This window comes from Anas acuta, chromosome 10, assembly GCF_963932015.1.
Source record: "Anas acuta chromosome 10, bAnaAcu1.1, whole genome shotgun sequence".
NCBI lineage: Eukaryota > Metazoa > Chordata > Aves > Anseriformes > Anatidae > Anas > Anas acuta.
The window spans coordinates 4,639,293-4,653,846 of record NC_088988.1 but is presented as its reverse complement, the minus strand read 5'-3'; the positions used below and the strand labels follow the sequence as shown (position 1 = coordinate 4,653,846).

The 14,554-nt window shown below is 44.2% G+C and overlaps 1 long non-coding RNA gene across 1 annotated transcript; it reads right to left on the bottom strand.

Annotated features, from left to right (window-relative positions):
* Window positions 1-4,228: 4,228 nt before the first annotated feature.
* LOC137862026 (uncharacterized) lies at window positions 4,229-7,288 on the bottom strand. The gene is made up of 2 exons (XR_011100017.1): window positions 7,036-7,288; window positions 4,229-6,653 (listed from the first exon to the last, which is right to left on the bottom strand). It is a non-coding gene; the product is annotated as an uncharacterized lncRNA (long non-coding RNA).
* Between the last annotated feature and the right edge of the window lie 7,266 nt (window positions 7,289-14,554).

Below are 14,554 nucleotides of genomic sequence, written 5' to 3'. Positions count from 1 at the left end.
AACACGTGGCTGCTGTGGGGCAGGCAGGATGCCCTGCTGCAGGATAAAGCTCTGAGCATCATCATGACATGGGCCCGACCAGCATCCTGTGCTTGCATGGTGTGTTATTTGGCTTCACTCTGTAATATCTTAGGAGACTTTCTGGATTATGGAAGTATGCTGTCTCCTGCCTTGGTTGGTATTTGACTTCCTCTGTTCACAAAATGGAGGAAAACGTGCAGAAATCTGCCTTGGTGGCTTCTGCTTTCAGCTGAAGAGGACAAGTGTACAGTGCCTGAAGAAGGCGAGCCAGCGCTGCCCTATTTCACACCAACCACACAGCTGGAGTGTTCTTTATTTCAAGTAGGCCAACACAAAAACTGATGCTGAATTTTAGATTTTCACTTGTATCAGAACCAGGGTGGAGAAAGGATGGATTTTACACTTGCATGTCAGAACAATACTATTATTCTTCCTGAATGCCTTTGATAAAGGAAAACTGACAAAGCTATTGACAGCACAAAGCAGGAAGAATTATGAGACTGGAAGAGGAGATTCAGTTCCTTGAGCTGTTTGATGTAACCATTACTGTCGGGTAAGAGTCCTAATTAATGCAGGTATCTCATCCTAATTGCATGGATCAGGCTGCTTTGTCTTTTCAATAATCTATAGAGCTGTACCTGGCATTAATCTTATTAATGGAACAATTACACTGCCTACAAATTAATTTCCAGCATGAGATTATCTATGGCATGTGCTTGTGTGCAAAGGGATTTCTTCCTTTTGAACTGTAAGAATGGGAATCTCCCAACGTTCTCCAGATTTTAGGATTTACACTCTCAAAGTTGGCCCCTGCTATAATAAATAAATAAATAAATACCTGTCAGGTATACTCCTGTAGGGTCCATCTATTGCAAGTATGTGTTTACATAGGCCATATATCTATATATTTTTCAAGATGAATAAGAAAGCAGGCATTAGGCTGAAAACTCTCTCAGAGGCATGCACTGCCTCTTAGCCTTGCTGGCAGCAATGATCTTGGACAGCGTGCATGAGGGCAAACAGCTCCAAAGCTGCCACAAGCAGTGTTCACCCCTGAACAAAACAATAATCCCTCCTGCTCTCTGGAGGTAATCTTCCCAGCAAATGGGAGGCCCTTCTCACCCAGGAAAAAAAATACCCAACACACACACATAAAACTCACAAAAAATGTTGTATAAACTAACGGTCAAAAGAAAATCCCCTCTCAAAAACTGCCATTTCCAGAGTTCCAGTTGTTATTATAGGCGGTTGTGCTCTTTTCCTCCTCATGTTGGTGCAGGAAAGTTAAATGCCTCATCATTTAGATTTCTATTAGAAACACAAGCAAAAATTGAAGTGACAGCAATAAAACCATGGCATGTTTCAGCCACCAGTGACATTGATGTCTGAAGCTTGGCACTGTCAGGATGTCTAATAAAAACAAGATTGAAGTGACAAAAAGAAACAACCTCATGCCAAAGCTTTAATTTGTGTACACCTCCTTGGCTTTAGGTGCTGTGAGTCCGAGTGGGATGTGCTGAGCTGAGACCCTGCTCCTGGGGCCACTCGTGCCTCTACTTAACCAAAAGACACTGAGCTGGGCTGCATTAAAACCCTCGAAGCAAACCCATATGTCTCCATGTCATGGAGCAGAGGTGGACACCACCTGAGTAACTGGAGGCACTTAATTTCCCTGAAAGTCACCGTGCGTTTAAGACACGTATTGATTTCCGTACCGTGTTAGTACTTTATGAGTGATTTCTTATGTAAGTGTCAGGTGAGAGGCATGAATGGAGACCTAATTAAAGTGTATACAAAGTACACGCAGTAAATCTCTTTGGCAATGTCAGCCTGCTTTAGAGCAGCCCAGGAGAGCAAACAAGATGGCATAAATGAAAGATAAAGAAATACTAATAGTCTGCGATGCTCCCAGAGCGGCAGCTTAGCTTGTGAGCTGCTAGCATGAAGTGGCTGAGATACTGAAGGAGAAAAAGTGCAATTCCTGGGGCACATTCCGCAGACCTAAACCATGGTAATTTTGCTCTTAAATAACAAATTTGTGTCCCTCTCCTGTGTTGTAGCCATTATTCCACAACAATTTAAAATTAATGCTCTCTCTCCATCAATGATCCATCCCATTAGATTTTCATACCCACAAGAGAAAAAAGAGTGCAGCAAATACCATGGAGGTGAAAATAATTATTTTAGCATTAGAGGTAAGTCAGTACCAGGACAATGATCTGTTACTTGTTCTGTGACATTCAGCTGGTGCTGCTGTCCTTTGAGGAGAATTGGACCTTGCTTACCATGAGCTAGGCAGGATCCCAGGGTCCTTCTGCTCAGATTTTGGATGGCTTGCAAGGCTCACATGAACTAACAGTTTTGCAGCAATGTATTCAAAAGCAAAATGATTTTGTAAGTGTCTGTCAGGATGGATGAAAACAGATGCAAGTTTTCTCTGCCTTCAGTCCCAGCTAGGCAGAAATTCTGGTCTGGAAGTTTTACACAGCTGCTTTCTGCTTTTGGGAAATACCACGGCCAAGGTAATAAATACTAGTGGAAATAAATACCACAGTATATTGGTTTGGGCATAGCACTGCACTAACTTATCTCTACAGCTCTTTGGACTGGAGCTGGCTTGTGTTTCTGCACAAAGAAGCTAGGGTCCAGGTCAAGGTATTAAACACCTGACTCCCCATGATGACTGCCCATATCTGAATAACTGTGGGTTTGGGGTGGATGTTTTCCTTATCTTCTCCTGAAGATGTGACTCAGGAGTTTTTTCAAAAGGTTATTACTTCTCTTATTTAAAAGGCTGGTCCAAATTTGGCACCATAGTCCCTCCAAACTCCCCCACTGGTCCTTGGACAAGGAGAAAGCTATTCCCAACTTTTTATCTTGGCTGGGTGGCCTGGGACCTATTTAAATTTTATTCATCCATTCTCTTCATTAAGTCTGCACTGGGATGAAAGTCTTCTCTTTTAACCTCTGGGTTTCCTCACCTTGTGCCTGTGCCCCTCCTGGATATTGTGTTGGAGCAGTACACGATGAGAAAATCTGCTCGTTTGTGAAGCCAGTCATTAATAAGAAGCAAGATGGCTTTACCACAGGGATGCCAGCATTACTTGGCTGACAATGTCCCTTACGATCCTGGAGAGATTTTAATGGATTGAACAGGTTGATGTTGTCATTTTCAATTTGCTGAGCCATCTGACAGTGTTCCCAACAATTAGCACGCACAAAATATGAAAATATGTTACCTTTTACATTAAAAAAAAAAAAAGAATATGGGAAGCTGCCTAGTCTCTGGAGTTGTATAATAACTTGTTATTATGAGGTGCTTGCTTTGACTTTAAATAGATTTTGGTACAGCAGAGTCACCCTAACCTTGGGATAAATTTAGCTGTCGCCTGAGTCAGTGCAGGGGTTTGGGATCATTAAAAGCTGATCAGGAATTAGTGCGTGGCACCTGCGGTTGGGGCTGCAGGATGCAGCAGCTATGCTTGTGTAGCCCAGGGGTGGGCGGCACTGGTGGTCCAAGGACATGGGGTGCAGGAGGGGGTGGATGCCCAGACCCCTGTGTGTGGTGCCCATGGTGTCGCTGCCTGCACCTCTGTGAGTCCCAGCCCGCTGTTACACAGCAAAGTGGAGGAGGAAGCAAAAGGATTGCCCAAGGTCATGGACGAAGAGGAAAACCAGGACAAATTAACACCCACAGACCAGGAGGTGCTGCGAGGGAGGTTGCTCAGGCTGGCTTACCGGGATTAAAGGTTGCTTTTGTTTCTGCAGTGGACAAGAGATTGTGAAACAGCTGTCAGCTAAGGAGAGACTGAAAAGAACATCTAATGTCAAAACCCCAGCGGTAGCAGGCATTTATTTTTTTTAAATGCAATAGCAGCTGCAGTCATTTTAGACCCTCCATTAGTTATATTACAAAGAAATACATCTGGATCCTGGCAGTGGGGCTGATGCTAGCACCAGAGGGACATGGGGTGAGCTCCTCTGTGTGCAGGGTGGGCTAAGAAGGTTCCCAAGCTCCCCAGCAAGCTGTGGGGTTCATGTGGAGGCTCTAGGCAGGAGGATCTGTGTACGGGAGGCAGGGCTCAGCCCCAGCTTTTCCCTTCCCATCCCTCAGTATTTCACACAGCCATGTGTTGGGATGCCCCTGTCCTATTGGGCACATCCACTGCTTCCACTTGGCTTTTTTCCTTCTGCACCAGCTGAGGAGGTGAAGGGGTTTGGAGAGCAACAGGGGAGCCATTTGGAGTGCGTGTGGCTTTTGTGCAGACAGAAATCCTTTAAACAAAGCAGCCAGTCTGGGCTGGGTGACGTGCCCCCACCCAGGACGAGGGCAGGAGGAAGACCTCCTCTCTCCAAGCCCTGTCAGCAGGGAAGTGACCTCCATTCTTCACCGCCGAGCAGCAGATGATGAGTAATGGCTCAGGCTCTGCTACCTGTGCTAAGGCAGGTCCTGGAAGGCAGGAGGCTGGAGAATGCATCCATCTCAGTGCTGAGAGCAGCGTGAGGAAACCCACAGCCAAATTCCTCTTCCTCTTCCTATATACAACCAGCTGGGCTTGCAGCCAGGATGGGGAGACCGAAAGAGCAGAGGGGAGCCCCTGGACTGGCACCTGACCTCTATGGGAGGATTGAGAGGTGCTGGTGGCTGCAGCTTCCCATGCTACGAATTTCCACCTATTTAACCTCAGGAGACTCCTCCGGTCCTTTGCCCATCACTCGTAGGACATGAAAGGCACAGCCAGAAGGGCTGCGCTGCGGCAGCCAAGTGTCTGAGCCTCCGAGCCTCAGCCTCACGCGTGGGTGGGAGATAGAAGTCTCCTCCTCGAGCATCAAAACCCTGAGCCAGAAGTGTAGGAAGCTTTTTGTTTCCTTGCAGGTTTTCATGCTGCTTCTCCCAGAGACAGTTTTGAGAAAGACTGTCAGAATATCTTCAACAAAATACTAAAGAAACACACTGGGAACTGTGAAGGCTCAGATTTGAATATAAATATGAACTGACAAGCTGCTTCATGTGGTATCATTAAACTTCACAGTTAGACTTTTTTTGAAAACCAAATTATCATGTGAAGATATGTCTGCAATGTTAAACTTGAGATGAAAACTGCTTATTTTTCTGTTTAGGGCAATAACCACTAGAAGGAAAAGTTTCTGCGATTCAATGTTTAACAGGGTTTTGATTTATTTTTACATTTATCGCAGCTTAATTATGAACAATATTCTCGATACTGCAAACACGCGGGGATTATAAAACCGAGGAAAAAGCGGGATGATTTGGAGATTATTTGATGCTCCGAGGTCTGGCTGGGCTTGCACCGGGACAAGACAGCGGAGCCCGGTGACCGCTGGATGTCACTGTTAAGTCACGCAAACACCGGCAGGACCCGAGGAGTGCCCCGTGCCTCCCGCATCCCCTGCCCCACACTGTCCGGGGGGCTCAGGGGTTAAGCTCTAGCAAGGCCCTCTCCTGCTTTTGGGACAACAAACAAACAAACAAACAAACAAAAAACACGCTTTTTTTTCTTTTTCTTTTTTTTCCTTCATTTTTCCCCCCTATTATAATTTCAAAGAGCTATGCAAAGTTCAAAGCGCTGAGGCAAAACTACTTGGGTGAAATTTAGGACAGCAGGAAAACAAAGCAAGGTTTTGCTTTATCCTCCCAAACAAATCCCCATACTTCAATCACTGTAGCACAGCAATGTGGGGTTGGTTCGGATGCACAAGGCGTGGGGATTGCTGGCAACTTGATTTTGCTGCTATTAATACCACAGGAGCGAACAGGAAAACCGGTGTAATTCTTTGACAGAAACCAACCAGCTTAATGCTAGGTCAGAGCACTGAAACCTGCTGTGACCTGGGTGTAGCCCTCAGGACTTTCCTTCTCCAGTGCACAAATACGTGGACCAAGTCCTGAGATACCCTAACACAAGCAAATATCTAGGTAGTGTTCTCCTGAAGAAGGATATAAATGAGTTTCTCCTCTTTTCTCCCATTTCCCTTTGTTCACAGCTTTGACAACACGGTTGTTTTCTGTGCAGATTTTGGACAGTGTGTACTTCTCTGTATTTTTAATGCCAAAGCCATGGAAAATAGGCTCATATTATCAAAGCATCACTCAGGAGCAGGCTTGCTTCTCTCGCCATTTTTACTAGAAAGTGGCCTGTTTTTTCTTAATATGCCATCACAAAAAAATTCCTTTGTAAAAAAGGGCCTGTTCTTGAATTCACAATGGACTGTGACAAACTGTGAATTTCAAACAGTTTCACATTTCATTGCAAACATTTCCCGCTCCTCTTCACATGAGCAAGTCAACACAGATGCTTGCTCCAGCCCCATTGTGGCTCCCTGTCGGCGCTGCAGGGCTGATTCCCACCGATGTTAATCTGGGGTTGCTCCTCTGATGGCAGGGGCTTTGCTGCCATAGAACTGAGCTCAGCCTCATCACATCTTGCTTTAAAAATCCCCTGCCCAGTGATGCCTTTAAGGACGTGTCGATGGCTGAAGGGCTGTTATCGTGCTGTTGTGGCTGGCCATCGAGGCTGATCACTGCTGCCTTGTAATGTTTTCCTGGGGCTCAGTGCTTCACGAGGATGTTCTGAGGTGATTTAGAGCAACAGGGGCTGGGGAAGGACCTGCTGAAAGGACAAGGTTTATTTCTCTTACCTTTGGACAGTATATTCATGGTGACTTTCTGTCACTGTGTGCTAGTTAGTGTGATGGGACGATGACTTGTTGTGGTGCTTTCTCAGAGCAAACATACCATAATTTAATCCTTTTGGGGCCAGACTCACAAGTGCTCAATCATTTGTGATGGACAGCTTCTCTGTTTCATTTTTCCCCCTGTAGCCCCTATTTCCCATGACCTTGGCTGCGTTGTGAAACCCCAGGGGCAGAGGTGGTACCAAGCACTGACCCTGGCACAATGGCTTTGCAGAAACTGCAGAATTGCTTGTAAAAAGCGTCACCCCCAAAGCAAATGGTGTTGATAAGATAAACCTCTTTGTGAAATTTACTTACCCCTTCCTTCATCCAGCGAGTCCAAATTCACTTCACTTATCCCCTTCTTTCATGGATCCCCAAATCAAATTGCTCACTTTTGTCCATTTGCCTTGATTGGTGTCAGCTGTAATAAAACATTGCTGTGCTTCAACCTAGGGAAACTTAGCCAGGTGTTTGAGGCTAACCAAAGTGTTTCATTCTCCCCAGCTGCTGTCAGCTAAAGTAATGACAAAATAGATCTCCAGAAAGGAGAAAACACTCTCAATCCCTGAAATATGTTTTGAGTGTACATATAAAAATACTAGGTATGGGGAGGGCTTAGATCACATCTCGTCTCGCTGTCATCTCACCAATTTCTTTTATCGCCAAGCCTCCTTCCCACTGCCCTGGTTCTGCTCCCCACTCATTTTAGCTCTTTCCTCCTCCCTCTGATCTCTGACATTGCCATGAATAGTTCAGTCCGTCTTTGCTGAGGAAAAAACGAAATCAGCTCATGCAACACTGGTGCAGAAGACAGCGATACTAACACCTGGAGAAACAACTCGTTTTAAGTGCAGGGTAGGAGTCTCCAATCCGGTACATTTTTCAGATTTGTGTGAGAAATTGGGGAAACGTCAGCTGCAGTAGTTGTTTCTGACTTCATCGGGATTTCACTCCATTAAACCATGTGGAAAGTGAGGTGGGCAGGGAAGGAGGGAGCTGAGCTAATGGGGCTGGGAAGGCTGGCACTGGAGGCAGAGAGCAGGGAGAACCTGGGCAGGAGCACTGCTGTGATGTGAGCTCTGATGTGTGGGAGGGTCAGAATGGGGCAAAACATAAGCAAATTGAGGTGGGAAAGGGTAAAAACACAGGACTAGGAGAGGCCAGAGCAATCACCCAGTCCAGCTTGCCACTTCTACAGGTGGTCGAGTGCTTGAAGCTCTGTTCAGAGCAGTCCCTGCAACACATACCCCTGCCTCCAGCCACACACTCCCCATTGCCTGCTGGCAAAATAAACCTCTGGGCTTCAAATCTGACACTGTTTGCTCCTGTTGCCCTAGCTGAGCACCAGCCCACCCATCACCTCTACTGAATGCCAACACGAAGAAAGATACAGACATACCTGAAGGGATGATTTTGTAGGTTGGCATAATTCAAAGTAAAGGGGCTACAGAGCTGACTCCGAGGTGCCAAGATGAAAGTTGCTGAGAGCGTCAGAAACGTTCAACATGGGAATAACACCAGCAAAAGACAACCTAACAGCAATAGTTTTCACAAAGACCTCAGATTAACAGTGGAGAGGAAATCAGACGCAGGAGTCTGTGTAGATGGAGACTGTTTAGAGGTCATGCTGCTGCTGTACGAGATGCAGGGGAGGGACCTGCTGCCGAGTACATCTGTGTCTGTTACCCCTGGGGAGCAGGAAAAAAGCTGAGCATCCTTTAAGCACTCGAATGCTTTCAGCCATATAATGTTTGGATTAGGACCCACTTGAAGGTGCAGAGTGCACACTTGCTAAGTTTCAAACTGGCAGAGATGTGCTGGTGCTTATTATGAGGTGAGAAGGAGAGAGGGAATGTCCTTATCGCTCAATCAGTTACGCGCAGGTAGAAGATAAGAGGAGCTTCTGAATGAGGAAATTAAAATTATTATTATCCAGACAAAGCCATTCTGCGATGCCCGTATTCCTCCTGAAATGACAGTAATGGGGAAAAGATATGTGAGACTGCCAGCAGGAAGAAAACAACCCCGGATTTTGCATTCGAAGGTGACAGGAGTGCAGGAGGGGCAGCAAGGGGAGAGCAAGCACTGTGGGGTGGATGCTCAGCACCATCCTGCACGGTGCTGCTGCTGGGCTCCCCGTCCTGCTCACCAGCAGCCTGCAAACCAGAGGGAGCTCCGAGCAGAGCAGCAGTGCTGAGCTGATTAGGGGGCAGGAGAGATTGATTTATGATGAATGAATAAATAGGTGAGATTAAAGCGTGGCTAAACGGCAAGGAAGGGGAAAGAGCCTGGAAATATTTGAAGGGTGTTAACGGAGAGAAGGGATAAATTAAGGCGGAACAAGGGGCTTTAGCTATGAGCAATAGGATGAAATTAAAAGGGAATAATCAGATTTTATGTATGTGGCTTACCTAAATAAGGGGGCAGCTCAGAATAGCTACTCTTCACTTGCTCCCCAGAGGATACCTTGTGCTGCACAAAGACTGCTTTGAGCACTCTGGTTGTGACGTTAGCCCTGTGAAATAAGAGGCATTGCTACAGAATTGACAGTGCCCTTCACACTAGCGCTTCGGCTTATTCCTTACCAGCCTCCCCATGTAGACATGTAGACAACAGGTATTTATCAGTGTACTTTTTTTTTTTTTTTTTTTTTTTTTTTTTTTTTTTTTTTTTTTAGGAACGAGATTTAAGCCTGCAAAATAATCCCCTCATTGGACATGCAGAAGGAACTGCATTACTTGGCAGATCTGAAAACAAGTCAGACAACAGAGAGGGGAATTTATGCAAAAGACCACGGGGGAGGTTGGCTCCTGGCAGCCCCATGTTGCCCACCCTGGTGCAGATTACCCCCCACGGCAGCCTGGTGCCCACAGATATGTGGCCATTGCCCACCCAACTGTCCAGGCTGGGATGCTGCCCCAGAAGGAGTTTGTGGCATTTCCCCTGGCATTTTTTCCAGGCAAGGTCTTCCCTGGAAGGACAAAGCACTTTTCCAGGAGTTGCAGAGTACATTCTTGTTGCAAATAAGTGGGCTTAGCCCCAACTCGTCCATCTTAATAGAAGTTATATAATTTTCCTTGATGGTTCTGATTTTCTATCCCATTAATAATAAAAAAGCTTCTCTGCTTATATATAATGCAATTCAACAGTAAGTCTCTGAGGAGGATCAAGACCACTTTGGCTTCCCATCAATTTGATACCAATCCCTCTCCTGTTAAATAACTCGAGCGTGAGAACGGTGACGGGGAGTGGAGATTCAGCCCAGCACACACAGCTTTGAGCCTGGCTTTTTTTTTTTGAAGACAGCAAAAATCCTCTGACTGATGTCAGCAGCCTTTCCATCACCTCTCGGGAGGCAGATCCAGGGGAAGAAAGCCTGTGCTTGCACCTGATTCCAATCACAGTGCTGCAATGACCTGGGTGGGGTGAGGCAGACCCCAGCTACCTGAGGACTGGCCCAGAAGACATCACACGAACAGGCAGCGATCATTTTTCTGACGCACACATTTCAAATTGGTGTCTGGAAAAGGGCTTGTTAGTCAGCGTGTGCCAAATGGAATACTTCATGACAGCACTAATTAAAATAAATGAAACTTGACTTTTCAAGATGATGATTTTTTATAGCAAAGTACAGTAGTTTGGAAACATCTTTAATTTAATTGCAAAATAGTTTCTCTGGTTATTTACTTAGAATTGTCTCCCATTGCAGAGCTGCACCAGTATTCAGGATGCACACTCTTGATTTCGACATTTCACATTACATTATCAAGTTAATCTACCCAAATCATTAACCCCCAGCAGGAAAGATTTTTAATTATGTAGATTCACCACGCGTTTTTCAAGAACTCTTATTTCTATGAGTTCAACTGCCATGTACTGTAGGCAGAAGAAGGGCACTGTCCTTCTGCACTTGATTTCACAAAGCAACATATTGAAATCCACCAAATTTCAGCAAATATATCTTATTCACAACAGAAAACAGTTAATGCCCTGGAGAATTCCTGCCCTCCTGGAAAGAAGCACTGATGAGCACTTTGGTGAGCAGCAGGGCAATTTAGAGCAATCTGAGCTTTTTTTTTTTTTTTTTTTTTTTTTTTTTCCCCTAACACAAGCTAGTTTATTTCAGTGTAACTCAGTTCTGACTTACACCTCAGGATGTAATATCTGAATTGAGCTGAAGCTAACTAAAAAGTGGTCATGAGTTTATAGTCATAGTTGGTCCTGCTCTTATGTAGGTTAGCAACCATATCAAAATAATATCAAAAGCTTTGGGAAGTGGATGAGGAAGGATGCTGTGTCAGCTTTCCCACAGTTGATAGGTGTTGGTTTGAACCCTTATCTCTCTTGTACCATCCCCAATGGAGGGCATGCCAGGGTGGGTGTGGCAGCAGGGACTCAGCTGTCCTCTCCAGGGCTGGACTCATCCTGGGAAAGGCTTAGTGCTGGGGGAGAAAAACATCAGTATTGTAAATGCTTGAAAAATCAGCAAGTCACAACTGGCAGAAGTCCAGCCCTCCACAAAATTGTGCCGATTTACTCATCCAAATCATTATCAGAGGCTGAATAGCATTTGAGAGGAAACAATTGCACAAAAGTGTGGTGTTCTCTCTATTAATGTCATTGGCAGGGTCAGGAGCAAGGATTCATACCATCAAGTGTACAGCCTATACCAGATGATAAATGATGGCAATAATCCCACAGGAAGGGAGACATTTGAAATGCCAGGGTATGTCCTCCAAAAGGGATGACATGAAATTCTTCTGACTTGTGCAGCCAAGCCCCAAACACAATACAGAAATGAAGAGCTTAGAAAGCTGAGTGTGTTTTAATTGAATCATAGAAATATCCTGTTTCTGGAGGCTCTGGACAATGAAGACATCAAAGCACAACTGGGAAGAATGAAACATTTTGTGGCAACTGATTTTACAGCTTTCGGAGTTTCAGAATGCTGAAGTGATTCCCTCTATGGAAGATCATTATGTGGAAGTCCCCAAAAATATATTGGCTGGTATCTTGGTACTTTTTGCAGGAATGTATGTCCAGTGTGGTACAATAAGATCACAAGTTATGTCTCTGAATGCAAGACCAACATTTAGGCACTTCTGAAAAAGTTTGCACACTATAAATTCATGATCTGTGAAAATCCAAGTTTATCAAAAGCTTATCGAAGAGCTACAGCTCAGCTGCCACAGTTCGTATCTCTATGTTGAAGTACCTGGTGCAGCCACCAGTGGGAATCACATAGTGATTTTACAGGTGTTTGGAAGCTTCCTGCGTGACAGCTTGTATCAAAGGAAGTTCATTTCAAGTCTTGTTTTCCTTATTCTTGCATCTGAAGCCAACAAAATCTCTCATCTGTCAGCCTGTGTAATGTTTTAGCCATTGCTCTACCGAAGTTAGTAACAACATCTCTATCTACTGCTACAGACATCATTATTTTTTTGCCCTGCACTGCACTCAGAAGTCTCAGGTGGAACCAGAGTTATCACAGAGTCTGTACCTAATTTAAACGTCAGTCTAATATCAGACAAGCTACTGCACCACCAGTATAAATATGTGCTCTGTGATCCTGGGAACAGACTTGCAACCAGCAGCCCTTCAACACATTCTTTCTTGGTTCACATCTTTCTTGCATTTCAGATTGACCAGGATCTTACTAAAGACAAATTTGACAACACCAAGAATGAACAAGCTGACTCTGTCCTCTTCACTTTTGTTACCTGCCTGTTGCTATTCCCAGAGCCATAAATGCTGGCTGCTACCAGCAGATATATGATTACTGAACACAGGAATGAATGAAGGAAAAGAGAAAAACACAACACAACTACTTCATTTCAGGACCCTGTAAGTGAAGAGGCTAAGGCTGCTGTCTCTGTTGGGCTATGGTAGAGATATGCTGAAGCATCTACATGTGTTCCTTCTGGAAGATCTCCAGACATAGTAATCTAGTCATGGCTGCATGTCATATGTCTCCAGATTGGCAGATGATATCTAATTTAGAAAACTACAACAAAACATACAAAACAAATAAAAACAACCAACATGAAACAAAAAATTGGCCTGGCTCTCCTAATGGTCCTTTAGGGAGACGTGTCAGTGCTTCCAGGAGCTGCTAGATGTGTGAGCTTTTTGAGCTTTATATCAGGATCAACAGGAATGGAGAGAGCTCAGTACTTCAGAAAAACAAACAAATAAGCAAAACAGCTTGGATATATTTTGTACAATTTTTGATATAAATGAGGTAGAGAGTGTGGAATTATTTTAATGGATTTAATGGCAAAAACAGAGCAAAACAAAACACACACAGAAAAAAAACAAAACTTGGGGCACATTATCTTCTCAAACTGGAATGTATCAGGAATAGTTTGGAAATCGGCAGCCCAAATCTTCAGCTATTACTGATCTGCCTGGAATTTAAGTGAAATCAAACGAGCTCTGCCAACTTACAGGAGCTGAGGATATGGCCTGATGGAATTACACAAGCATGAATACACCGTACGCCTAAATAGAATTAGACCCATTATTTTTAAAAAAGCAAAGCTTGATTAAGGATGTTCAGTATAAGTTTAGAAAAAAAGAGCACTGTCATGCCTCACTAACTTCACTGTTCTGTTGAAACACGACTACCAGGGAGATATTATACTGCACTGGGATTTTCTAAAATACCAATCAAAGAAAAGCAGTTTCAGGGAGCTGTGGAACAGCACTTTTGTCAGTGCTAATTGCAGGCGTTAATAGGAGCAGTACCACAACTAACTGTCTGACACTCTGTGGAAGTTGGAAGCACAAGTGCACTTCACTTTATGGGTGCAGACATACAGAGATAATTTCACTTGCAGTGTGGAGAAGCAGGATCTGAGCTCGAGAGGAGATGTGCTGATAACTCCCAACATGAGCAGTCAGAGGTTCAAAAGCTGCCATGAATGGAGGTGGGGTTCAGAAGGCTTTTCTTAATAAGTAAACATAATTATTGCAGCTATTTTCAAGGCATGATTCTAATATTTGTGAAATACAGAGCAAGAGCTTTATTATTTTTAATTGTATTGGAATAGGTTCTTGACAGAGGCATGTAAGCAAATGTTTTACGGTAAAGCCCAAGGAAGTCTTTGCAAACTGGGCACACAGTGGGAAAAAGTTAGATCTATCCCCATTAAAAATATACATAAAAATCTATGGAAGATGGTAACTTGCTGAGGCTGGAATCCAGACCAGACAGCAACCACAACCACATATGTTCAGGGACTCTTACAGGAGAGCCACTGGGATGGGCTGGATCAGAATAACTCAGTGAACTTTAAAGTTCAGTCACAAGTTTTCCTGCCCAAAGTATGTTAAATCATGCTCTGAACCAATTATCCAAGCAGTACTAGAAAAAATAGGACCATTTCTTTAATTAAAAATGGGCATTTTTGTCTTGAAAATTCTTACGAGGATCCAGTGAGGGTTATAGAGAACAGCTATGTGTGAGCATTAATGGCAGCATGAAGAAAAATGTATTCATGTCCTCAAGGACGAGTTGGGTCTGATGGGGGAGTGAAAATTCGCTATTAGCACTTGTGTCACTATAAGACAAGAGGTACCAAATTTGCCCTACACCACCGCTTTACTTCAAGAACCTTTGGTTTATTTTTTTAGTCATACTCATTAGAGAGCTTCACAGATCAACTTCACATCATCCCAAGTACAATTATCTTATTGGAGATATTTTAGTATTTTTTTTTTTGTCCTTTTGTATCAGTTAGAGTTCCCACATAAAATCTTGGACAAATGAGACCAGTGGAGAATTTGACCACTGCTGTTAGCAGAACCTCTATTTCGGTTCCCTTATTCTAGC